At 42.3% G+C, this 25898-nt stretch overlaps 1 long non-coding RNA gene across 4 annotated transcripts in view; it reads left to right on the forward strand.

The window, feature by feature from the left end:
- The window catches only part of LOC309334534, a 125628-nt gene that overhangs the window by 47435 nt on the left and 52295 nt on the right, over window positions 1-25898 (forward strand). For 3 of the 4 annotated variants that reach the window (XR_014153140.1, XR_014153141.1, XR_014153142.1), the window contains 2 exons: window positions 9670-9974; window positions 13871-14952. This is a non-coding gene — a long non-coding RNA (uncharacterized lncRNA). Of the gene's footprint in view, window positions 1-9669; window positions 9975-13870; window positions 14953-23643; window positions 24920-25898 lie in introns of those variants that run through there. The other variant, XR_014153143.1, reaches the window with a different exon arrangement.

The following is a 25898-nucleotide window of genomic DNA, read 5'->3' on the forward strand; positions in this document are numbered from 1 at the left end:
CCTCTTATTTTGTTGGGAACCTAGCAGTGGATTTCCACAGTATTCTGCTGATGGGATTCTTAGCTTTAAAATTTGATTCAGAAAGCATTTTGAAATGTAGCAAGGTAAAAAAACTACTGTGGTCCCTCCTGATATGCTTCTCTCTGCTTTTCTGGATGGGATCTGGAAGCTGAGACTAAAATCTGCTGCATGTTTGGCCTCCAAAAGGGTATAGTACAAAATCCTTTGGAACTTAATAACTTTCACCAATGTTGAGGACACGTGACTGGGGTTTGGAGGAGGAATAAATGTGGCAATTATCTCCACCTGCCGATCTGGGTAGTATCATTCATATAGAAATGGGAGGAACAGGAATGGGACCTCCTTCTCCAGGGATAGCAGCAGCAGCAGGATTACACTTGCTGAGCAAGGGTTGGGCATAATCCAAAGAGAACTCTCTTTTAAAAAATTTAATCCAGTGGTCCAGAGTGTTTATAAAAAGAATTCACCATAAACTAAACACTGTACTTCATTGTAATGCTCCCTTGAACATTTAGGGAATGGTAATATCTAAGCGCCTTTGGGAGAAAGGGCAGGATATAAATTTAATAAAGTAATATTTTACCAAACTAAGATTTCATTTTGTGTATTCCCAGTTGGACAGGTTGAGTCCTATTGTGAAAAGTGCACACACAGGTGCTGGAAAATGTCAGCAAATTAAGCAGTGCTTCCCCTTCTGCAGTCAAAGGCAGCCTGAGAGATGCAGAGAGGTCCTGCTCAGAAAACGGCTCAGATGAAAATAAAAAATACAGGTTTTCACTATTTCATGTAATATTTCCAGAGGTCCCTGTTCAAAAACAAATGTATAATTACAGCTTTGATTATTGATGCTGCTTTATTTACCCCATTGTACTTGGTTGCCAGAATTGCCAATAGTGTCTCTAACTGCACTGGTTTCATTTATGAACTTATGATTAACAAAACAAGTCTCTTATCTGAGACTTATGCCATTGCACAGTTTATATTACAGCCACTACAGTCAACTGATATCAAGCTGATGTGAACCAGTGTGCTGTCACTATGTCAAAGTGCTATACTGATTCATCCTTGTTCTGATGTCTAAATAGTTTTAAGTCAAATGGGGAGGGAGGACTCTCTCTCTCTCTCTCTCTCACACACACACACACACACCACATTCGTTCTTAAAATCATAGCAGATGAGTTCAAAGATACTGCATTACATAATTTCCAATGCTTGTTTTGAATTCCTGAGCCCTCTAGGAGCCTCTGGTAATGTTTTTCTGGAGGCCAACTCTTTCATCCAATACTTCTCTTATGTAATTTGTGTGTGCACGTATAAAATGTCATTCCAGAGGAAAATAATCATGGAATGATTAAAAGGTGAAACTGAAATACTATGAAAGAACAGAACAGAAGGTATTTCACTCCAATAATTCAATGGGGCAAACAGAAAATGTCCTTGTGCACACTTCCAGTTCCCTGGCGCATCCAAAAGAGAACTGTCTCTCTCCAGTGGAGTGGAGGTGTGATAGTTTAATTTCAAATGAGGTAGGAATGGGGAGGAATGAAAAACCCAGAATATGAATGTATTGCTATAGCCAGGGTACTAGAGTCTGTTAGTGAATATTAGGAATTAATAAATGGTAGGATTTAGATAATATTTGATACTGCAATAAAATGTAATTTCATTGATCCCCCAAAATGCAATCAAACAAATATCCTACTTAAAAATATACCTTCAACTTTCTTATGTCTATGTCTCCCCAATAACATAACATTTCTTTATTGTATTTTACGTTTTCTTGCTCCAATAAGATAGGAACAAACTTAGTTTTCGCATAAATCTGTGGTCCTGCTGTCCTTGACCCTGATTATGTTTGTTAATTTTATCATCTGTGCTAAGTCCTAGACCTTACTCAGCCAATTTTTAAAATCCAGGATATTTTGGTCCAACCACCGCCCCCCGCTCCTGGCATATGCTCATTCAAATGGCAGTTAACAGATGAATTATCATTTCTTGGTCCTCCTAAAGTAGCACCTCTTTAGCATAGCCAAGTAATATTATTAAAGGGTCCCTTGGTTGATCATAGCCCGCAAGTTCTTCTATTAATATTTTATCCCAATATAATTTGATTTTTGGACATGACTATAAAATATGAAGAAAGCCTTGCTTTTGAGCATTTGTTTTGTACCTTCATTACTCTTCAGAGACTAGATTGCTTTCCCCCACCCCCACTTTCTGAAACAGAGAGCTCTTTAAGTTTAAATATGCATTGAAGGCTGCCTGAAGCCATTTGGTTGCTTCAAAGAGAGAACTGGCAAGGCTTTTGGTCCGACAAGGACACAAGAGGCTGTAGTTCTATATCTGCTTACCTGGGAGTAAGCCCCATTGAACTCAACAGGAATTATGCCAGAATAGTCATGTATATACTTGCATTGTGTTTTTTGTTCACTTGGCAAGCTGTACAGTAATCAGAATCTGGTAAATTTAACGAATGGGCCTGCTTCTGCCAGACTAACCCTTAGACCAGGGGTCAGCAAACTTTTTTCAAGAGGGGTCTGTTCCACTGTCCCTCAGACCTCTCCTGAAAGGACCCCCCTCCCAAAAGTACCCCCCTGCCGTCACTCACGCCGCAGCCACCGATGCCACCTCGTCTTTGGCAGCATTGTCGTTGTCCTCTGCCTTGGCCAGGGGTCTGCGGGGGCACAGAGCACAAGCTGCTGGCCTGGGCGGCAGAGGCAGCCTCCCCGCCACCACTTCCTCCCGCTCGGCTCTTGGCCAAACGCAGCCACTTCAGTGGGAAGGAAGGGGCATCGCCCAGAGGCGTCCGCAGCTTTGGATTGGCTACAGGAGCTTCCTGCAGCCAATCTGAAACCGCACCAGTGTCACCGCCTGCCCAGAGGCACCCACGGCTTTGGATTGGCTGCAGGAAGCCGTGCCAGAATTGCGGAAGTCAGTCCCCACGCGGCAAGGACTCCGCTCCTTGCCGGTTAAGCGCGGGGACTGACCGAGTGGGAAGCAGGGCCTGTGGGCCGGATTTACGAGCCCGGTGGGCCACATCCGGCTCCCGGGCCTTAGTTTGTTGACCCTTGCCTTAGCCAGACTACTGGACTGAAAATTAGTTGTGGTTTGGTGTGCTTGTCTCGTAAGGAGTGATTCCTCTGACCCCCATCTTACAATACTAACTAAAACACCTCACTCTTATATTCTGTCATAGAAATTGTTGTGACGTGGGGTTTGTGATTTCAGCTCTCTTGACATAATATGCTGGAGACAGTTCTCTAGTAACACTTCTTTATTAAAGCAACAAGACTGGGGCCTGAGGAGGGGAGAGCTACATTTATAGGGACAGGGAACTAGCTAGAAAGGATACATTTTGGAGGGAACAATATCAGGCAATCACAGTCCTGCCTTTTGGAGGAAACCAATAAGACAGAGGATCCAAATACAGCAGTTTAAATGAACCAATAGTAGCTGTACCTTCTGGAACCAAAAGGCAGTTACTTTACCCTAATGCAAATACAGATAATAATAATACAGATATAAAATCCTTTGACTCAATACACAACACCCCTCCCCCCCTAGTGAGCACAGCAGACGTAATCTCTCAGGTACTGTGGGGTCCTACAACTTCTACTTGATCTCCTGACAACAGGTGTTGCCGGTTCTGGATTGGGTGTCACCTGTGGTAGGGGGGCTGCTATAGGGGTTTCGTCAGGAACAGATGGAGTCCCAGACATCTCAGGGCCCCCTACCTGTACCTCGTCATCCTGAGGACTAGCAGACCCTGGTTCATTTGCTGAAGCCCCTGGTGATTGCACCTCTGGGCCATTTTCACTCTGGTCTTGCAGCTCTGCGTCGTTAGCCAGGGATGAATTATCAGACTCCTCCCTGCTGAGCGCCCGGCGCCTCAGCTGATCTATATGTCTCTTCCAAACTTGCCCATTTTCCAAGGTCACATAATAGGACACAGGTCCACTAGTCCGGGTGACCACACCAGCCACCCACCGCGAACCTCGTGAATAGTTCCTCACCCAGACGAGGTCTTCAGGGGCGAAATACCTTGTTGTGTCAGTCTCAGCCTGGGGGTTTGCTCTTGAATTACGGTTTGGCATTTTATCCGGATGGACATAATCCAGCACCGTTACCAATCTTCTACCCAAGAGCAGCTCAGCTGGCGACTTGCCCGTCGCAGTACACGGCGTCGCATGCTGCAAAAATAACATTCGCGCGATGCGAGCTGACCAGTTACCCTCCATTAAGCGCGCAATGGATTCTTTGGCTGTTCTTACCATGCGCTCCGCCTGCCCATTGGAGGATGGGTGAAAGGGCGCGGATGTGACCCCTCTTATGAAGTTATCAGCCAAGAATGCCCTGAATTCTTGGGATACAAAAGCTGCCCCATTATCTGATACAATGGTCTCAGGTAACCCGTGAGTTGCAAACAGCTGCCTCAACACCTTGATTACGGCAGCTGATGCCATGCTAGGGACCATCGCCACTTCTAACCATTTGGAATATGCATCGACGATAACCAAAAAGACCTTCCCCTGGAATGGCCCAGCAAAATCTAAGTGCAACCGGCTCCATGGAGATCTGGACTGCTCCCACCAGTGAACTGGTGCTCTGGCCACTTCTGGCCGCACCTCTTGGCATGCCTTGCATGTTCGTACCCATTGTTCTATGTTCTGGTCGATTCCAGGCCACCACACATAACATCGGGCTAGCGACTTCATCCTGACCATTCCCGGGTTTCCCATGTGAAGCGTCTCAAGAACCCTGTTTCTCAGTGGTGCTGGGATGATCACCCTATCTTCCCACAGGAGACAACCCTTATGCATGGATAACTCGTGCTGCCTTGTCGCATAAGGCCTGAATTTGTCTTCATGCGGACCACCTGGCCACCCCCTCCCCACCCAAGTGAGCACACGGGAGAGAACAGCATCTTTCCTCGTTTTCTCAGCAATATCAGTAGCCGTTACAGGAGCCCCCAGAAGCGTTTCCAGCATCATTATGTGCTCCGCTGGAGCAGGATCCTCATTGCTCCCGCCAGGAAGGGGCAATCGACTCAGCGCATCAGCGTGGCACAACCGTTTCCCCGGCACATGGGTCAAGGTGTACTGGAACCCGTTCAGGAATATAGACCAACGCAACATTCTGGGGGAGAGAATTTGTGGCGTTTGTTTGTTCGGGTTGAACAACCCCAACAGTGGTTTGTGGTCCGTTTCAATGGAGAAATGACGACCGTACACATAATCATGGAACTTTTTGATTCCTGCCACAATTGCAAGCGCCTCTTTGTCAATTTGAGCATAGTTGCGCTCCGTGGGCGACAACGTACAGGAATAGAAAGAGATGGGCTTTTCCGACCCATCCGGTTCCCTATGACTCAGCACCGCCCCCAGGCCGTATTGAGAGGCATCACATGCCAGGACCAGCGGCTTCGATTCATCATGATGAGCAAGGACGCTCTTGCTACTCAGCATTCCTCACAAGGAGTCAAAAGCCTTCTGCTGCTCCTGCCCCCATCGCCACACATTCTTTTTCTGCAACAGTCTATGTAATGGTTCAGCTACCGAAGCTTTCTGGGGTAAGAACAAATGATAAAAGTTAATAAGTCCCAGGAATGACTGCAACTCCGTCTTGTTCTGTGGTCGTGGTGCCTCGATGATGGCCTTAACCTTAGCATCTGTGGGGTGGATGCTTGATGCATCAATTTTAAACCCCAAGAATTCCACAGTTGGCACCCCAAAACTGCATTTTTCCTTTTTTAGTTGCAACCCCACCTCCTTGAACTTGAGCAACACTGCACGGACACACGCAACCAGTTCCTGTGGGTCTTTTTCAGCAATCAAAACGTCATCAAAAAATGGCAAGACCCCCGGCAGACCTCTTAACAGGCGTTCCATGAGCCCTTGAAAAATCCCTGGGGCCACACAAACTCCAAATTGTAATCTGTTAACTCTGAACGCCCCTTTATGTGTGACAATAGTCTGTGCTTCCGCTGATTGTGGGGTTACTGGCAGCTGTTGGTAAGCTTGTGCCAGGTCAATTTTGGCGAACACCTTGCCCCCAGCCAGTTTAGCCAACAGATGTGATACGACTGGAATGGGGTATGAGTTTCCCCTGAGTGCCTTATTGATAGTACATTTGTAATCAGCACAGATCCTGACTTCCCCATTTGCTTTAAGGGGCGTGACGATTGGAGTCTCCCACTTAGCGGAGTCCACGGGTGAGAGAACTCCCTGCTTGACCAATTTATCCAGCTCTGCTTCGATCTTGGGTTGCAGTGCAAATGGCACTCGCCTTGGTTTGAGTCGGATTGGGGCCACCCCAGGGTCCAATTCGAAGTCAACTGGGGGCCCTTTATAACAACCCAGTTTTCCATTAAAGAGACCAGCAAATTCTTTGCATAATGCCTCGCTCATCTCAGGGCAGGTTTGGATTGAATTAAGCCCTGATATACTCAGTCCCAGGGCGGGGAACCAGTCAGTGCCCAGGAGACTGGGGCGACTGCCCTTCGCAATCACCAGTTTGAGTACTGCCTGTTTGTCCCGGAACTGTACTCTCACGGCACACATTCCCATGACATGGATGCGGCCCGCTGAGTATGACTGCAAAGTTGCCGGGAAGGGCTCCAGAGGGGGCAACTTACCCCTGGGCAAGAATGTCCTCGCGGTCTGGTCCGACACGATAGTGAATCCAGATCCGGAGTCCACCTCCATGTCGCACAGCTGACCCTCAATCTTCACCTTGACGTGTGCCTTGCCTTGTGCTGGAAACTGCACGACCCTCCCGTTGATCTCCGTTACGTAGTGGCAGTCCTTTAGAACATGGTTTGCTGTGGGTGATCTGCGATGCTCCAGTCTAGGTGCTCCTGTCGCTCCCAACGCTGCTGATCTACAGACCCTGGCGGTGTGACCTGTCTTTCCGCACGTCCGGCACATAGCATCCCGGAAACCACAACTCTTCCGCTCATGGTTTCCGCCACAACCAGGGCACCTGCCTCGGTGATCTTTGTGCACTGTGCAGGCCTGACGCACTGACTCGACCCCACGGACTGGGCTCTGGCTCGGAGTAGCCTCTAGCTCGTCCATGGCATGCACAACTTCTATCTGTGGCTTAGGGGCCCTGCGACTGGCATCAAGCTCCTCTCTTTCATAATTCTCCGTGGCGGTGGCCTCCTTCAAGGCTGAAGCAAGGGTAACCTCTTCTTTAGCCACGATGCGTCTTCTGGCTTTCTTGCTGCTCAGACCACCGATAAACCAATCCAGGAGAGTCTCTTCCAGATCTTGGAAGTCGCAGTGCTGAGCGAGCTTCCACAGTTCAGCTAGAAATGCAGATACAGACTCCCCAGCACGCTGCTGCCTCTTATGAAACTCCATCCGCCGGGCCATCTTGGTCTCAGTAGGCACTAAATGGCTTGTTAGGCAGGCAAGAATATCTTTGAGAGATGTCTCACTTAGCTTCGCTGGGGCAAGCAATGCCTTGGCCAGCTTGAAGGTCTCAGGCCCACAGTAGCTCAGGAATGTGGCCCTTCTTTTGCTGGCATCGGTGATCCCTTGAGCCACTGCGAAGAACTCGAAGCGTTCGACGTAGTCTTCCCACGTGTGGGGCTCTTATGGCTGGAAGGGCTCCAATACCCTTGGACTCTCCATTGTCCTGTGGGCAGGGTCGTCTTCTCAGCTGGCCAGTGAGTCTTGTTCTTAGCTACAATCCGGACTCTGAGGCAGGGCTGCGTTTAACCGCTCCTCAGCATTCCGGATCCCATCCTCGTCGCCAGTTGTTGTGACGTGGGGTTTGTGATTTCAGCTCTCTTGACATAATATGCTGGAGACAGTTCTCTAGTAACACTTCTTTATTAAAGCAACAAGACTGGGGCCTGAGGAGGGGAGAGCTACATTTATAGGGACAGGGAACTAGCTAGAAAGGATACATTTTGGAGGGAACAATATCAGGCAATCACAGTCCTGCCTTTTGGAGGAAACCAATAAGACAGAGGATCCAAATACAGCAGCTTAAATGAACCAATAGTAGCTGTACCCTCTGGAACCAAAAGGCAGTTACTTTACCCTAATGCAAATACAGACAATAATAATACAGATATAAAATCCTTTGACTCAATACACAACAGAAATAATAATTGCATGACTTCAGGTGTAGGGAACCTCAGGCCTGGGGGACAAATGCGACCTCCAGCCCTTTCGTTCTGTGCCTCCCAAGTTGAGCTTTGAATTCAACTTTTTTGAGATGGCAGCAACACCACTTGAGGGTGAGGGCCCTGAGAGCGGTGGGCTTTGTGCTGCTTGGCTACAATACCAATTTCTTGTCATATCATTAGACAGTTTTACACAAAGACACTGGAACTGCTCTACAATTAGGCAGAGCGAAGCAGCGCCCTCAGACAGCAACTGCCAAGGGTGGCAAGGAACCCCCACAATTCCCCAAGTCAACTAAGATAGCCTGTAGCCCTCAGCTGCGGGGGAGGATGTTGTCCCATTGCCACTGTTGGAAGAGGTTTCAACTGCTCTTCTGGTACATGGAACAACAGCAGTGGGGATGGGTGGGTGGACAGGAGTGCTAATTTGCCCTTACCCCCAGGCAGCAAAATGACTTGTGCTGTCTCAACAAAAGCACAACCACTTGCTTCCTTCAAAAAAATGGAGATGAGATTCACCTGGAAAGGACGGCGCAACTGAGAAAACAAAAAGGGAAACAGTGATGGTTAAGACAGTGCTGTTTAAGGTCTGTGGGCAACAACCACCACTATAATAAATACCTATCCAAATGCTGGATAATTTATGATGCTTCCTGGTTCTTGTCACGCGCAAAATACAATTTGCATTATTTCAGAAGAGTAGGAGTTTTTTTCCATTACTATTGGGGATTTAATGAAACATACTGTATATTTTTCTTTCTTCCTGTTGTTATACATAATAATGCATTTCTATCCTATATTAGCATGCTGTTGTTTTTAATATTAGCATTCTGGTTTTGCATCTCATGAGATCAGTTTAGTTCAGTTTAGAAGCTGAAAATGTGACTTTATAGGTGAGACAAAACATTCATTGGTTCCCAGCTGAAAGTCATGATGTGTTACAAATGTGCTTATAATGAAGTGCTCCCCTGTCCCACTTTTGGATTCTTAAAAGGAAAACACTATTGGACTTGAGCTTATAAGGTGCCTGTGCTGGACCATTGACCCTGCCCACTTTATCAGCAAAGGCTGCTAAATGTGTAACATTATCTATTCTAGGAAATGATAAAGGTACAGAAGCTTGTTTGTATACTCACATCTCATTAACTGGAGTAACAAATGTATTTTATTTTATTTTATATTTAGTTAGTTAGTTATTAGTTCTCCCTGTTAATTCTCCTTGACCTCTCAGTGTCATGGTAGCCTTCTGGAGCGGTTGTACGAGCTGGGAATGGGTGGCACCGCTTTGTGGTGGCTCTGGTCCTACTTGGATGGATGTTTCCAGAGGGTGATGTTTGGGGAGTGTTCTTTGGCCCTGTGGAGTCTTCACTGTGGGGTTCTGCAGGGTCTGATTTTATCTCCCATGCTGTTTAAGATCTATCTGAAACTGGGGGGGTCATCTGGATTTTGGGTATATGCTGTCAGCAATATGCTGGTGACACACAGCTCCATTTCTCCTTTATATCTGCAGGCGTGGCAGTGGATGTGCTGGACCGTTTTCTTGCCTTGGCAATGGACTGAATGAACAAAACAGCAGAGTGATTTGAAGAGATGGACCATGACTGCAGAGACAAAGCCACCAAGCCTGGATTTGGAGATGATGATCCAGACTGGATTTTTGCCAGGAAGTTGCAGTGCATCAGAGTTTTCAAGGTCGAAAGTCAGGTGCTCTGTATAATTAAGCAAACTGACATTGTCAGCTAATGCAAAGGGAAAAGCATTGCTGTCAGCAGTCATATCAAAAGTGAACAGGGCAGCACTGTCCCTTCTGTAAAGGTACGTATATAAAATGTCCATTTGGCATGATATACCCGGAATGGATGCTTCAGGTAGTGACGAAATTAGATATTAGCTTGGCAAGATTCACTTGTTGCAGCATGTGGGATTCCATATATTTATTTGCCAGCTTGATAGAAATAAGGTATGTGATCAGCATTTCCTAACCACTCCAACACCACACACACAGATACCTCACTCCCCATTCCTAAACTTACATTTTCTAATATATTTTGGGTGTTTTTTTAAGGTCATTGCCAATATTTTACCTTTATTTACAGAGTAATCCTACCTTCCTGAATGAGGAGAGAGCTGTGGCACAGCCATTGCTGCAGGGAGAACCTAGCCGTATTGCGTTGGATAGGGGGAGGCAACTTTTTGAACTGCGTTTGTATTCCTTTTGCATTTTATCTTCCATTGACCGCAGTAGGAGCGAAATGCATACACCAGCTTTGGACTGGCATATGGCGTGCAGGGGGAGGGGAGAGACATGTCCAAGGAATATTAAGGCTCTGGATCCTGCAAATCCATGGCCTTCCCCAACCTGCCCCCAGAATGCCTTGTTTGTGGCTTCTTTACATACAGAGGACCACCAGTAGAACAGTGACAGCAGTGGAGCTTTCTACCATTGCACTGTGAGGACGTGTAACTGCAGACCTCCCTCATGAAAAGGGAGCCTGCAGTACCCGATTTCTTGCTGACTGTCCTCCACAAAAGATTAGGCTTTGTTCCATTAAGAATAAACACATTTTTGAATGGCTGTTGATAAAGACTGCATAAACATGGACAGATTCACTTGGTTTCACTCTGGACGAGGCCGCAAGTGACCATTCACCTTCAACCTTCCTTTTTGAATCTCTGACTGAACAGGCCTCAGTGAAACCTCTTAACTCAGTGGGTTCCACTCAGCTCCAGTGGCTTCAGGGCTGTTCTTGAACTGAGGCTTCCTATCCTCACGTGCTGTAAGGCCAGTGGTATGCATTGTCGTTGTGCCACTGCAATGAATTCATGACAGTATGTCACCTTGACATAGGGCCTCTCTGTTCATCTGTAATCTTTAAAACGTTGGCCAGCACATTTTCTCTTACTGCTTCTTAAAGATGAATTGTGTGTATCCCTGCATTGCACATTATTTTTATTTACCCCTCTGCACCCCAAAATAATCTCAACCAAAACATTTTCACAAGAAGGAAATTTGAACTTATCAATTGTGATAAATTAAGTTAAATAGGTTATAAGTGTGTATATGATTGATATGTGTGTGTGTGTGTGTGTGTCTTGCACTCAGGAAGTTCACATAAAAATCACTCCAAATACAATTCAAAGACCAAAGAAGTAAAAAATAAAAAAGAAACCACAACAAACAGAAAGCTAAAAATCTATAAAAATGCAGAATCAGCAGCAATAAAATTTTATTAGCCAGCTTCTTCAAAAGCCTTTCAAAATAAGGATGCTTTGATTAACTCATAAAAGGCAACGAGGAAACTAGCCTAGTGAGCCTCCCTCATCTTTCACAAAGATGAGATGCCACCCAGGAGAAATAGTGACTTCCTAACACGGGAAAACTGAAGTGAGCGCAGGCATTCTTCCAAGACTGGGTTGGGCTAGAGCAGTTTGCGATTGAAAGGATCATGGAAGAACTTCAGCTTTGCCTGAAAACCTATGAGCCAGTGAAGCACTCAGAATGGAGGTCTCTGCAGCAGCTTTGGTCAGCAATGAAGAGTGATGCTTGCTTTTTTATTATGTATAGTAATAGTATTTTCACTGAATTTTGTTTTCAGTTTATATCAACACTACAAACACAACCATAACAATAACAATAAAAAGGAAACTAAAGTAAAACAGAATCCTGGTTGAGGAAGGAAGGTGGGAAAGGGAAGAGAAGCTGGGTCAGAACTCTTAGGTTTTTCTCCTTTTCTATTTATGGAGCTGTCATAAAATATATTTGTATGCAGCGAGCACTGAATTTGCTGCAGTTTTGCCCTATAGTTTGGCAGGCATCTAATGTCTGTAATATACACTATTTACTTATTCATAAGACTGTTTTTAAACCATCATTAAAAATATGACTAAATTCATTAAAACACCATAAAATACAAATGGTCAACAAATAAATCCTGTAAATAAGTACTGATATGGGGGGGGGGAAGATGCATAGGATGCAGCTAGTTCATGCAACTGATCCATTTCCACTGTCTTGGGGTAAGGACACAATACTTTAGGGAGGTATCCCATCAATGCTTTTTTGTCCATAAATCTTAGATCTGTTTACAATTGTGTAGCAACAGCACAGTACCACATAATATTTACCAAGTGTCCTTCAGTATCAAGGCACCAGCAGTTAGAGGAGGAGAGAATATTTTTCATAATCACAACGGGGACTCATATGTCCTATATAGCAATTTCTCTTGTAAGAGGCATTGTCTTGAACCATGAGCACCGCCTCCCACTGTGGTGGTAGTGTTTGATTCTCTAGCTTCCTCTTCTGTCCTGCACACATCAAATTGTGTTGCATCAGTTTTTGTTCTAGCCATAAGCCAATGGTAAAAAAGAAATTAACCATTGGTTTGGATAGTGTTGGTAAACAAAGTAGGCTACCTAATATGGGCAGCAGTTTAGAAACACTTGGGTTGGAAGGAGCAAATTTAGAATCTAACTCACATTTCTGGTTGTGTTGCAACCACAAGAGTCAGGTAGTCCATATTTCTTGATGGTAAGAAGAAAACAAAACACCAAAGCCACTTCCCTTGAGGATGGAAAGATTCTTAACCAGCTTGAGACTAAATGTTTTCAAAGACAGTCCATGCAGGGTGCATAATGTAGTCTACAAGGAAGTTGAGGGGGGACTAAGATAGTAGTGAGATCCCTAGAGATGCACTTCATGCATTTACTTCATGGCTATATAGCCTCCTCTGTCTCTTATACTCAGCATCCCCCCCCCCCAACACATTTCTGTTTCCAAAGTGATCGCAATCTAAACAATCCAAGTACCTGGCCTAATATTTCCAAGACAGTCTACCCCATAAGTCTCATTTTCAGTGTTCATCGCTTTTATTTGGGTTATCAAACATTCCATTCTCCATTCCCTGATCAAAAACAGAGAGCCATGATTATCAAATATTGTTATGTTGGTTATGTTGTGGTCATATGTAGTTACACCTAGACAGAGACTGTTATGAAGGTTTTCTTTCATTCCTGAAAGTGGAGACTTGACCTGCTGTTGAGCAGGCAAGATAAGAAGTCCAGGTTCCAATTACTTACATCAGGTCTGGCCAATACTAGCAGCCAATCACAAGAAGAGAATGGCATTCAGATCCATGATGATTAATGTATATGTCCAGTTGTGTTTGGTTTTTACTACATAACTAGACAGGTAAAAGGTATAGGACCCCTGGACGATTAAGTCCAGTCAAATGTCACTATGGGGATACAGTGCTCATCTCGCTTTCAGGCCGAGGGAGCCAGCATTTGTTCACAGGCAGCTTCTGGTGCAACAGGACACCTAGACAGCAGTCCTAATGGTGCCTACTCAGAAGCAAATCTCATTGAATTCAATAGGGCTTACTTCTAGTTAACAGGTGTTAGGATTGCAGCCTTACTGTATAGTTTAAACAACAACAACAGCAACAACAACAACAACAACAACAACAACAACAACAACATCATCATAATTTATTATTTATACCCCGGCCATCTGCCTGGGTTTCCCCAGCCACAAGTGTAGAACAAAAACAATACAACCAGAATTTTGCACTGGAGGTGAATAGCGCCCACTGCAACCCAAACACTTGCAAAACACCTTAATCCAGGCATGAAAATCATTGCAGTGATTGGAATGTTTAATTTCATGATAAATTTAGATATAAAGTTAATTATGTTTTTGTTCCTTTTCATAGAGCCAGGAACAGAAAGTAAGCAAATGAGTACCTACAAATATAAAAAAAGGCAGGCTTAGTATTTGAAATTGTCTGTGAAGATTGTGAGAAGGTAAACTACAGAGACTGTATGGTTGTGCCATCTTGCCCGACCTTATCATAAGGAAAAAGTGATTCTTGTGCAGTGAAGTTCACTTTGCCTAGATCTTTAGGTCTGATTGCTAATTATACTGCAAACAGACACTCTGCTCAAAAACCATGTCAAAGCTAGGTAAATTATGGGATAAAAATAAAATGCATTTAAAGCAAGATGAGTAGAAAATGTATATTTATAACTGCAGTACATGAGCCAGACTTGAACTATCAATTCCTCACTTTGTCATTTAAGATTATTATTTTCAACTGTTATTATAAATCAGTATCTTGACATTTGTTTGTTATGTTTTGTCTTCATTTAATATAGCTCCTCAGTGTTCAGTTAGGTAAGAGAACTGTTCTGCTCAAGTTCTAACAGACACAACTGATCCTAGCTGCACAGAATATGCCCACAGGATTAACAAGAAGGTGCTTCCTTTAATTTGAAGGAAATGGGTAGCTACATTTTTATAATGTGACATTCTTCTGTAAGAATGGGTGGTAACTTCCAACTTAAATCAAAGTCTGCAAACCCATGTTGCCCACGTTTTCTTCCATAAATGAATTGTTCAGCAGAAGCAAGATTTAAAAAACAGTTTAACTTATCAGAGCCAATAATGTAACAGTATCTACTGGTGGCAGTGTCTCCTCACTGGGGCATATAACCACCCTGCTTTACAGTCTGCGGTAAGTAACACTTTGGGACCTCATCCTTCAGATATTGTTGGACCCCAACTCCCACAAACCCCAATCAGTATGGTCAGTGGTTAGGGATGATGGGAGCTGTTAATATAGGAACACCTGGAGAGCAACAGAACCCCCACCTCTGGATTGGGTTGCTGTTAATATTCAGGATGTTTTGCTACTCCAGACAAGACTGAAAATGCCACCTCCATCTGCCCCACAGCCCTGCCCCAAGTCCAGACAGCTGTGCATTCCCTGCTAAACATTGAAAAGCACGCCAAGAGGTAACAACGATGGGGGTGGGACGGGCAAGGCAGGAGGTAATAGAGTGCTCCAAAATTTTTTTTTTTTTTCTCGCATAATTTTTATTGTTTTTAAATCATAACAAACAAGAAAATAAAACAGTTTACACCTTGTTGTCACAGATTTCTTTCTGTAAGACTTCCTTCAGCTTCCCCTGAAATCATCCATACCCTAATTTAACAAATTCACACAAATCCTAGCTTATATTGACATTATTTTCTCTTTCCTTCTTTTTCTCTTTAGACAATATTCCAACCTTTTCACAGAGCTTTTTTAAACCCAACTAGCGTTATCTGACCTTCACTTACATTTTCCAGATATTCCACAAATTTCCCCCAGTCCTCAATGAACCTTTGGTCTTTTAAATATCTAATTTTCCCCGTCAATCTGTCCATCTCCGCGTATTCTAGTAGTTTTGCTCTCCATTCCTCAAGCGTCGGTATGTTCTGTTGTTTCCAATTTTGAGCCAATAAGACCCTTGCAGCCGTTGTTGCATATTGGAAGAATTTACTGTCATTGTTCTTTATATCACTTCCTGCTAGGCCTAACAGAAAAGCCTCCGGCTTTTTCCCAAAGTTATATCTTAATATACTTTTCATTTCATTATATACACTTTCCCAAAAGCCTTTGACCTTTCTGCAGTCCCACCACATATGGAAGAAGGATCCCTCTTTTTCCCTGCATTTCCAGCATTTATTACAAGTTTTATATATTTTTGCTAATTTTGCAGGTGTTACATACCAACGGTAAAACATCTTCATGAGGTTCTCTTTTAACGTTATGCAAGCTGTAAATTTAAGGTTTTTTTTCCAGAGTTTCTCCCATTCTTCATAATATATATTATGGCCGATGTCCCTTGCCCAATGAATCATCACAGACTTCACTTCCTCATCTATCAGGTTATACTCTAATAGCATATTATACGTTTTAGAAAGAATTTTGTAATCATTGTTTATTATTTCAGTCTGGAATTTAGATTCTTTATCCGCGTATCCTCTCTCTTTAACGTCTTGTCTAAACATTTCGTTTATTTGGAAATAGTGTAACCAATCATAGACTTTTCCTTTAACCTGGTCATATGGTTTCAATTTCCATGTCCCCCCTACTTTTGTTAACAATTGTTCATAAGTTATCCAGTCACCTCTCATGTTTACTTTTTTCACGCTCATAACTTCCAATGGGGATAGCCAGTGTGGTACTTTAGGTTCTAATAAAAATCTATTCCTCTCCCAAACTTCCAATAGAGGGCCTTTAAAAATATGTGTTGCGAAACCCTTGTGCTTCCTCTTCCCCTGCCATAAGTACGCGTGCCATCCTGCTCTATTGTCGAACCCCTCCAGGTCTAATAGTTCCTTATTTTCCAATTTTATCCATGTTTTCACCCAGCAGAGGCACGCTGCCTCATAGTATAACTTCAGATCTGGCAGGGCGAATCCCCCTCTTTCTTTAGCTTCTGTTAACAATTTAAACTTAATCCTTGGTTTTTTGCCCTGCCAGACATATTTTGAGATTCCTCTTTGCCACTCTTTGAATATCTTAGTGCCCTTGATTATCGGTAAGTTCTGGAACAGAAATAACATTCTCGGGAGAACGTTCATCTTAATTAAAGCTATCCTACCCCAGAATGACAATCTCAGCTTCCCCCACCTCTCCAAGTCCTTTTTTATCTCTTTCCATACCTGCTCATAGTTATTCTTAAATAGGTCTATATTTTTCGGGGTTATCCATATTCCTAGATATTTTACCTTTTTGGCCACTTCTATTTCTGTTTGTTGTTGTAATTCCTCGATTGCCTTCGAATCTAAATTCTTCACCATTATTTTAGTCTTCCTTTTGTTTAACTTAAAACCAGCCACCTTACCAAATTGTTCCAGTTCTTCCAGTATCTCTTTTATTGAGTTCAGCGGGTCTTCTGTTGTTATTACTAAATCGTCTGCGAATGCTTTAACTTTATATTCATTTTCACCGATTCTAATCCCTTTTATTTTCTTATTTTGTCTTATTGAGTTCAGGAGTACTTCCAGTACTATTATAAATAGCAACGGGGAGAGTGGGCAACCTTGTCTTGTACCCTTTTCTACCGTTATTTCTTCTGACACCACGTTGTTTATAATTAATTTGGCCTTTTGCTCCGTATAGATTGCCTTTATTCCGTTGAAGAAGTTCGTACCAACCTCCATATATTCTAACTGTTTTAGTAGAAAGTCCCAAACTATATTATCGAATGCTTTCTCTGCATCCACGAACATCATTATGGCTTGCTTATCATACCTGGCAGACAAGTATTCTATGGAATTTATTATATTTCTAATATTATCTCTCATTTGCCTGCCAGGCAGAAAGCCCGCCTGGTCTCCATGGATATATTCTAACCATATGTTTTTAACTCTACTTGCCAATATTCCTGCGAAAATTTTATAATCGACGTTTAACAGCGAGATCGGCCTGTAGTTCTTAACTTGCGACAGATCTGAGTCTTGTTTTGGGATTAAAGTAATGAAGGCATCCTTCCAAGTATCTGGTATTTCTTTTTCTTTCAAAATATTATTCATTACTTCTCTCAGTGGTGCCAGTACTGTATTTTCCATTTCTTTATAGTAACTTGCCGTGAAGCCATCTGGGCCCGGAGCTTTCCCTCTTTTTAAATCTTTAATTGCTGATTTTATTTCTTCTGTCTCTATTGGGGTGTTTAATTGCTCTTTTTTCTCTATTGGAATCTTCTGAACCTGTTTATCTTTCAAGAATCTTTCTATTTTTCTCTGGTTAAATCTCTCTCTATTTTTGTATAATCCTCTATAATAATCCAGAAAACCTTTCCTTATTTCCTTGGGGTTAGTTATTTCTTCTCCGTTCGCTACAATTTTATTTATTGTGCTTTGTTCCTTTCTTTTCTTAGTTTGCCATGCCAAAAGCTTCCCTGACTTATTCGCAAACTCAAACGTTCTTTGTCTTAGTTTTTTTATGTTCCATTCTACTTCCCTATTTATTATTGTTGCGTACTGGGCTTGCAGTACTTTAATATTTTCTTTTATTCTCTTATTGTTAGGTTTTTTAACTAATTTCCCCTCCAGGTCCGTTATCTGTCTCAGAATATCCTTTTTCCCTTTATCTCTTCCTTTATTTTTAATGGCATTCTGCTGAATAAAAAAGCCCCGCATCACTGCCTTACCCGCGTCCCACACCACCTTAGTTTTGGTGCCTTTATTCATATTATCCTTAAAGAATTCTTTCATCCTTTTCTGCGCTTTTTCAACTATATCTTGGTCATCTAAGAGATAATCCTTCAATCTCCATCTAAAAGTACCTTCTTCCAGACCTTTCAGTTCCATCTTTATTGGGTTGTGATCAGATATTGTTTTGGCCTGAATCTCTACTCGTATAATTCTTGGTGTTAATTCGTTCGAGACCCAGATCTGATCTATTCGGGACAGTGATTGGTTAGGCTCAGAGTGGTACGTAAATTGCTTTTCCAGCGGATGTCTAAGTCTCCAGGCATCTATTAGATTACAGTTTTTAACCAATGAGAAAAAGGTTCTGGGCAGCTTCCCTTCCTTACCCCCCCCATCTCTGAGTCTGTCCATTTCTAGTGAGACCACCCCATTCATATCCCCGAGTAAAATCATTTTTTGATCTACATATTCCGCTAACTTTTCTTCCACGGTTTTATAAAACTCAGATTTATTATCGTTTGGAGCGTATAGTCCTACTATAATTAAGTTTTGTCCCTGCCATTTAATTTGTACCATCATTATCCTTCCGTTTTCATCTTTAAAGATTTGCTGGGCCTCAATTTGTTTTTTAACATAAATAACCACACCTCTTTTTTTGACTCTGTCAGATGATATGAACTCATTTCCCAGTGTTTTATTTATCAGAATTCTTTTATGTCTTCTTGCTATATGGGTCTCCTGTAAACAAATAATGTCTAGACTTTCTTTTTTCAAAATTTGTTGGATTTTGTTCCTTTTTTTCCTCTCGTTTATCCCATTAATGTTCCAACTCCAAATCTTTAATGCCATGGTGATTGAACCTACCTATATTACTTCTTTTCTTATGTTTCAGCTAATTCTTCTTCCTCCTGTTCTTCTTCTTCACTTCTTGACCCTTCTGCTACCTCCTCTATCTCTTCCTCAGCACCCCCTGCTGCCTCTCCTATTTTGTCTTCCTCTTTTTCTAGTCTCAGTTCTTTATATTTTCTTAGGAATTTGCTAGTTTCTTCTGGTTTAACTAATCTATGCCTCTTGTTTCTATACATGAATGAGATGCCCTCCGGATACTCCCATTTAAATTCTATATTATTTTTCTTCAACATCTGTGCCAATGCTTTATACGGCTCTCTACGTTTCAGAATTCTAATTGGTAAATCTTTGAAAATTATTATATAATTCCCATCAATGCACAGTCTTTTTTCTCTATTTCTTTGCAAAATCATATTTCTCATTTCCTTTTCTTTGAATATAATCAGGCAATCTCCTACAAATTTTTTAGCTCTGGTTGTTTTTATTTTTAGTCTGAATGCCGTTTGGACTGATTTTGCCATCTCTTCTATTGATATTTCCATCCATTGGGCTAATTCTACAATCAAATTCTCTTTAATGTTTTCTCCTTGTCTTTCTGGCACTGCTCTAAGTCTTAAGTTAGTCTCCCTTAATCTTAATTCATTCATGGCAATTATGTCTTTCAAGTCTTCTTGCGCTTTACTTAGTTCTAATAGCTCTACTTTGGTCCTCTCCTCCTCACGTCTTACCTCCCTCAATTCTATTCTCGTCCTTTTCAACCCCTCTTCTGTTGCCTGAGTTCTCCTAAATACTTCTTTTATTTGACCTTTTAATTCATTAACTGTTTCGTCCAACTTTTTATCCAATTTCCCTATCTTATTGTCTACTTGTTCTAGTTTTACTTCTAAATTTTTTTCACTTTGTTTGATTTCCGCAAACATTCTTAGTATGTCTGCTTTGAAATCTTGTTCTTGCTTCGATCCCTTTCTTTCAGAAGGCGTCCCCCCCTCCCCCCTCTTTGCTGCGCTCGACATTCTCACCAGGGTACAATTACAAAATCCACACACTGCACACTATCCAATATCCTGACAGGAAACACACACCCTAAATTTACACCGACCCCAAATAATAACACTATAACCAATATAGTCCACTAGTATTTCCAGTAGGTCAACAGCCTTCTTGCACCTCTTCTTGCCTCTATTTAGGCTATTCCCGGTATTAGTCCAGTCTTCTTCCTCCTCCCAATCCAAAAGGGAGAAAAAAAAGACTTAAAGTAGTCATAAAAAACACTAGTGTCAAAGTGAGGTCTGTCTATTAAATATTAGGTGTGATCCTGTTAGTTGAACATCATATGAGGGTGCAGGTGGGTCACCATAGCCTCAAAAGTCACACAAATAGACAAGGTCTGTAAAGGGGAAGGAAAGAGGAACAAAAGGTGAGACCAGTTGCAGTGTTGTATTCACTCCACTAGATGTCGTCTGATCCAATAACAGGTTTTGTAGAGTTTGTAAAAGAGGGGGGGGGGGTTTCCGACGGGCGTATCCAAGTTTCCACACTGTCTCCGTCAAACATCACTGAAGCCCCATTTCAGAGAAATCCCTCATATGCTGGTGAGTAGGGATAATTTACTTTAGTACAGGCTATCAGAGTACATTAATTATTAGGAGCTGTTAGTCACCACGCTTCAGTTTCTATAATGGCGTCGGAGTGCTCCAAAATTACTAGGATGAACATAGTCTTTTTGCAGGATTACAGCCAATTCTTCTACATGCTTACTTAGTAATATGTTCCCTGGTATTCAGTGGTGCTTACTCCCAGGCAAGTGGACATAGGATTGTGCTGTTAATATTAACCTCTGCACTAACCCTTCAATGCGTAATTTTCACAAAATGCAGGAAGTAGAATTAGGTTTTAGTTTGCTGCCTATGAAATACAACCGTATACACGAATCAGTGTAGCCAATATGCAAATATCCCTCTAACCCAGAATCCTGCTCCTGCAGCCATGAGTAACAGGAGCTAGTTTTCTGACCATTTATATAAAAAAGCAGCGACAACAACAAACCCTGCACCCATAAAGTCAACTCTAACTTTCATTCAGAGAAGCAGGCTCTTGAGGGTGGGGTGGGGGGAGTCAGCTTACTGCACAAGGTATTTTTCATAAGTGCCAGAGGCTAAGTGAAGATGAATGTTCAATATGCATCCTATAAAGCATAGTCATAAACTCCAGAGCTGAGTAATGATGGCACACACTTGTAGCAGAGAGTAATAATGGGCCTCATTCAATATACAATAATGTGATACTAAATATTTATCTGCCTGTCACAAATTTAAATGAAATTCTTTCCATTGCAAAATATGCTGTGCACATATATCATAAACTACCCTTCAAGAGGGCAGGTGGTGTAAAAGGACTAACTTAAAATTACAATAATTACCTGCAGATCTACTGTTGCCTAACAAATCTGATTATCCTGTGTTAGTGAACCTCTAGTTTCACAGACAAAAGCTGGGAGTCAAATGAAAGAAGGACACTCTTCACTTACTGGCCACATTCCCTTCTGAGCAACTTTCTGAGGACTGCATGGCAGTGGTAGATGGAGTCCGGGACAAAAATGGTGTAAGTTTTACCTTTGTACAGTATACAGTAGTACCTCGGGTTACATACGCTTCAGGTTACAGACTCCGCTAACCCAAAAATAGTGCTTCAGGTTAAGAACTTTGCTTCAGGATGAGAACAGAAATCGTGTGGCAGCAGTGAGAGGCCCCATTAGCTAAAGTGGTGCTTCAGGTTAAGAACAGTTTCAGGTTCAGAACGGACCTCCGGAACCAATTCAGTACTTAACCAGAGGTACCACTCTACTAGTTTCTGCAGGTATTCCAGCACCCCTCTCTATCCATCTTGAAGGACACATTCCAGCAAGCTCATAGTATGTAGAATGCATGTATGAATGAGAGCAGTGAGGGGTATAACCTTGGAGAAGTGGGGAGACTTCTGAGGGCCAGATGGACAGCTCTGGGGCTCCCCACATAACTGCTTTAAACAACTTAGCCCTGGAGAAATAGAATACATGTGACTATTTAATAGGGTTGCCATATTTCAAACAGTGAAAAGACAGAAAAGTTGTTGAGATTTTTTGCCATTTTGAGCTATTTTAAGGAAAAATCAGCACTGCTGACATGGTGTGCCATACATCCAGATTTTCCAAAACATTTGTCCAATTTCTGCCCGGATGCTGTTGATGGATGCGGTATTCCGGATATGTCTAGGAAATTCTGGGTGTATGGCCACCCTAGTTGTGCAAAGATTAAGTATCCAACTGGGAGTGGAACTAGCAGTGACCACAAACCCTCACCCAACCGCTTCTCCAGATTGATATTCCAGCTGCATCAGAAACCAAAGCCTCTTTTTCTTCCCCTTGACCTCTCCTCACTTTCCCAACTGTCAGTTCAAGGTTGGTTTCCTTCTGCTTGGGACAAGTACCCATGAAGGCACTGCCAGGCTACTCCTTTCTACAAGAACAACAAAACTGTCAGTTCTAATGGGACTAGTTAGTATGCAGCAGTGACTGGAGAACATGGCTACCTTCCCATTCCCTATTTCCACTACTACACTAAACCTTTGGTGCATTCCAGCTTCCAAATTTAATTCCACAGTTCAGACAAGTGAATGGCTGTATTCCTAGTTCTTCAAAACTTCACAGAATGGAACTATATGTCTCTGCTCATCCTCAGTCAGAGCAGGACTGTGGCATCACAGGCAGCATAGTTCTCAGGAGGAAAGGCACATTTCATAAATCTAATCTAGTTTTTAGGGACCAGATATCATTGATTCTACTTCAGGACATTTCCTGTCCAATTTATAGTTCTGGGCATGAGACAGTGCAGGGAAATGCCGTTAACTATTAAAAGGAAAAGAAACCGCACCCGGCAGTTCCTCAGCTTAATGCACATTTTAGCAACTGCACATTGCCTGAAGAAAGTGGCCTCATCATTTAGTTCAGGCTATAAATCCTTTGCGACAGATCTGAGCCATTTTGCTAACGGGTTGGAATGAAATCCTATACTCTGATTCTGGCATGGTCTGCACACGAAAAGCATAGAAAACCTGAGGGTAACTTTAATTGGGCAAAATAGGGAATCGGGAAATCTACTAATCCTAATGCAAGTTTAAATTGGGAAGAGGTGGAGAAAGATCTCTAGTATGTTAATTTATCTTAGGTAATTCTTCTGTAATCACCTGTGTTGGTGTTGTTTTTGAGTATTCATTATTTCTGATCTATCCCTGTTCTTGACTCTGTGCCAGCTACTACTCAGTAAATATCTTCAGCTTTATTACCATGACATTTCCATCCCTTGGAGGAATGAGTTCATTCAACAGCTGATGACACAATTTAACTGTGATTTTAGCAGACTTATTTCAAGATGATCCATGCCAGTGTCTGTTTTGTAATCCTTACTAATGCTAAGCACTGAGCAAATACCCTGAACGCAGAAGGGTTGTTCTTATACACACTGTGACTTTCATACTTGAGCTTCTAAAAAAGAAAAAGAAAAAGAAAAAAAGTAGTGTATGGGGATGAGTTTGGAATACATTACCTGGTAGGGGAAGAAACCTATTTATTAAAGCTGTAATACACTATGGTTTGTTTGTGCCAAATGTACTTTCCAGCTGGAGTCCTACCATTCTGGGAGTAGGAAAGGCCCTGTGATACTTGAGGACACCCTACACAAACAACAGGAGTGCGTACACATTTAAAACTCAGTGTGTATTTCAGACAGAGGATATGTATTTAGATCAATTTAGGAAGATCAGCATGACTTCTCCATTGTTGGAGACATTGCAACAAGGGACAGAATGACTATGGCCAAATACAGAAAAAACTTTAGCAGCTATTAATAAAGGGCCTGAAGACAGGAGTGCCTGGCGTGCTCTGGTCCATGGGGTCACGAAGAGTCGGACATGACTAAACAACAACAAGAAGAATAAAGGGCCTTAGCTTCAGTCTTCCACTGGACCTGGTAAGTCAGAGCCAAGAATTTATGAATTTGGTTTCAAAGAACACTGTCCACAATGGAAATTTGTCCATGCAGTGAAAAGACCCATGTGGACATAAGAACATCAAGATTAAATATTTATGCCAGTGTTGTTGAAGGAAAAAGGTTGAAGAATCACTCTAAAATCTAGATGAATATTAAGTAGGGAATTGCCTTCACTGTACCCTCAGTGCTTTTCCAGATTAATTTGAATTTAACACATACCTTGCATATTCTGCAGACCAGATACATAACAATGAAGCAATATCTGAGTAACTGGAACAGGAATGGGGAAGCTCAGTCAGCCCAAGCACTGCATTCCCTTCTGGGCAACCTTCTGAGGCTCACCTGCCAGTGATGGGCAAGGCAAGAGGCAAAAGTGGGCAGAGCAAGAAATGTAAACTTTATCTTTGTACAGTGGGCTAGTTTCTACATACATTTGCAAACCCCACTCCATCAAGATAGGCAAGTGGCACTAAGGGTTCCAGGACATATTCCAACCAGGCAAACAGTTGTTGTGTGAAGCAGGGAAGGGTGTGGGCTGGGAGAGATCTAAGGCTCAGATAGAGAACCCTCTGGCATTTGGCTCCTGGACCTCAAGTTCCTCAATTTCAATATAAAAAATCTACATTTAACCCTGGGATCCCACTGTCATGTACTCACTGTAAGCAAATAAATAAATACCATATATAGCAGGTTCCACCTTCAACAATATATAATGATACTGTGCTCGTAATAACAAGAATCTATGAAATGTTGTAGGTAGGTGTCATGGTTGCCACTTGGGCACAACCACTACATGCGCCTTTCCCTGTTCCATGTTCTCTTTCTTCTGGATTGCTCACTCTCTTCCAAGCATCACAGTAGGGGAAGAATAAAAGACCATTCCAGTATTATGGAAAAGAAATAAATTCTAATCATACATCATTAAGTTTAAGCCAGTTATGGAAATAATATGATGCTATAGAAATAGAAGTTTAAGTATGGGAAAATCAGGCAAGAGGGATAAATCAGGGCCAGATCACAGAACATTCACAGGCTGTTTTCTGTGGCAGGCCATGTTAAAAAGAAAGGCAGCCAGTCTAGACACATCAGTATCTTCCTCTTGTGGTTGGACTGTGTTTTGTCTGGAACCAATAGCTTGGAGAGCCTTCAGGGTTCAGACTTCCCAAGGGTTCTTCAGAGCCACTTGTCTTAATAACAGTGTTTGGACATGTGCACTACAGCCAACCACAGCTCAAGAGCAGTTAACATCCAATTCTCTACTGAATTCAGTGGAAAGAGCACAAAATTAGAAACCTTCAAAATGTTATGTGCCTATACATTTTAAGCAATGTGTGTTGTTGTTTTTTACCAACCTCTTTGAGTTGACCCTCACATGGTTCCTATTAAAAAGAAATGCCAATAAACCCACAAAACTATAATCAGCTGCTAACAACCCAAACACACTTTCTTTTTAGCTCTCTCTACATTTGGGGGTGCTTCAGTTTCTCACAGAAAACTGCAACACCTGCTTTTCAGTAAAATGTTAGGCACTAGAGTGTTTAAGCACAGTAGGTGCAGAAATTTTAAAGCTAGAAACATATTAGGTGGACTAACCAGGGCAACCATCATCATTAGAAAAAGGTCTTATATATTCCCTCCCTTTCCTATTCCCCATCACTCTATTTTGGTACCCAGAAAGAGGAGGGTTCACAGAGCAAAATAAAACACAGTTTATTTAGGGTAAAAACAGAGCTTATAAGAATTTAACTCAGATGCCACTGCCTACTTTACTTGAAAGACATCCCTAGGGCAGCAGGGAGCCTCTGGTCATCTCCCAATGAACTCAATAGCTGTCTTTGAATTAGAAGGAAATGCTATCCCCAGATGTAAAGGCTTTTCCTTTGA

This window comes from Podarcis erhardii, assembly GCF_964252035.2.
Source record: "Podarcis erhardii genome assembly, chromosome: 2".
In the NCBI taxonomy this organism is placed as follows: domain Eukaryota; kingdom Metazoa; phylum Chordata; class Lepidosauria; order Squamata; family Lacertidae; genus Podarcis; species Podarcis erhardii.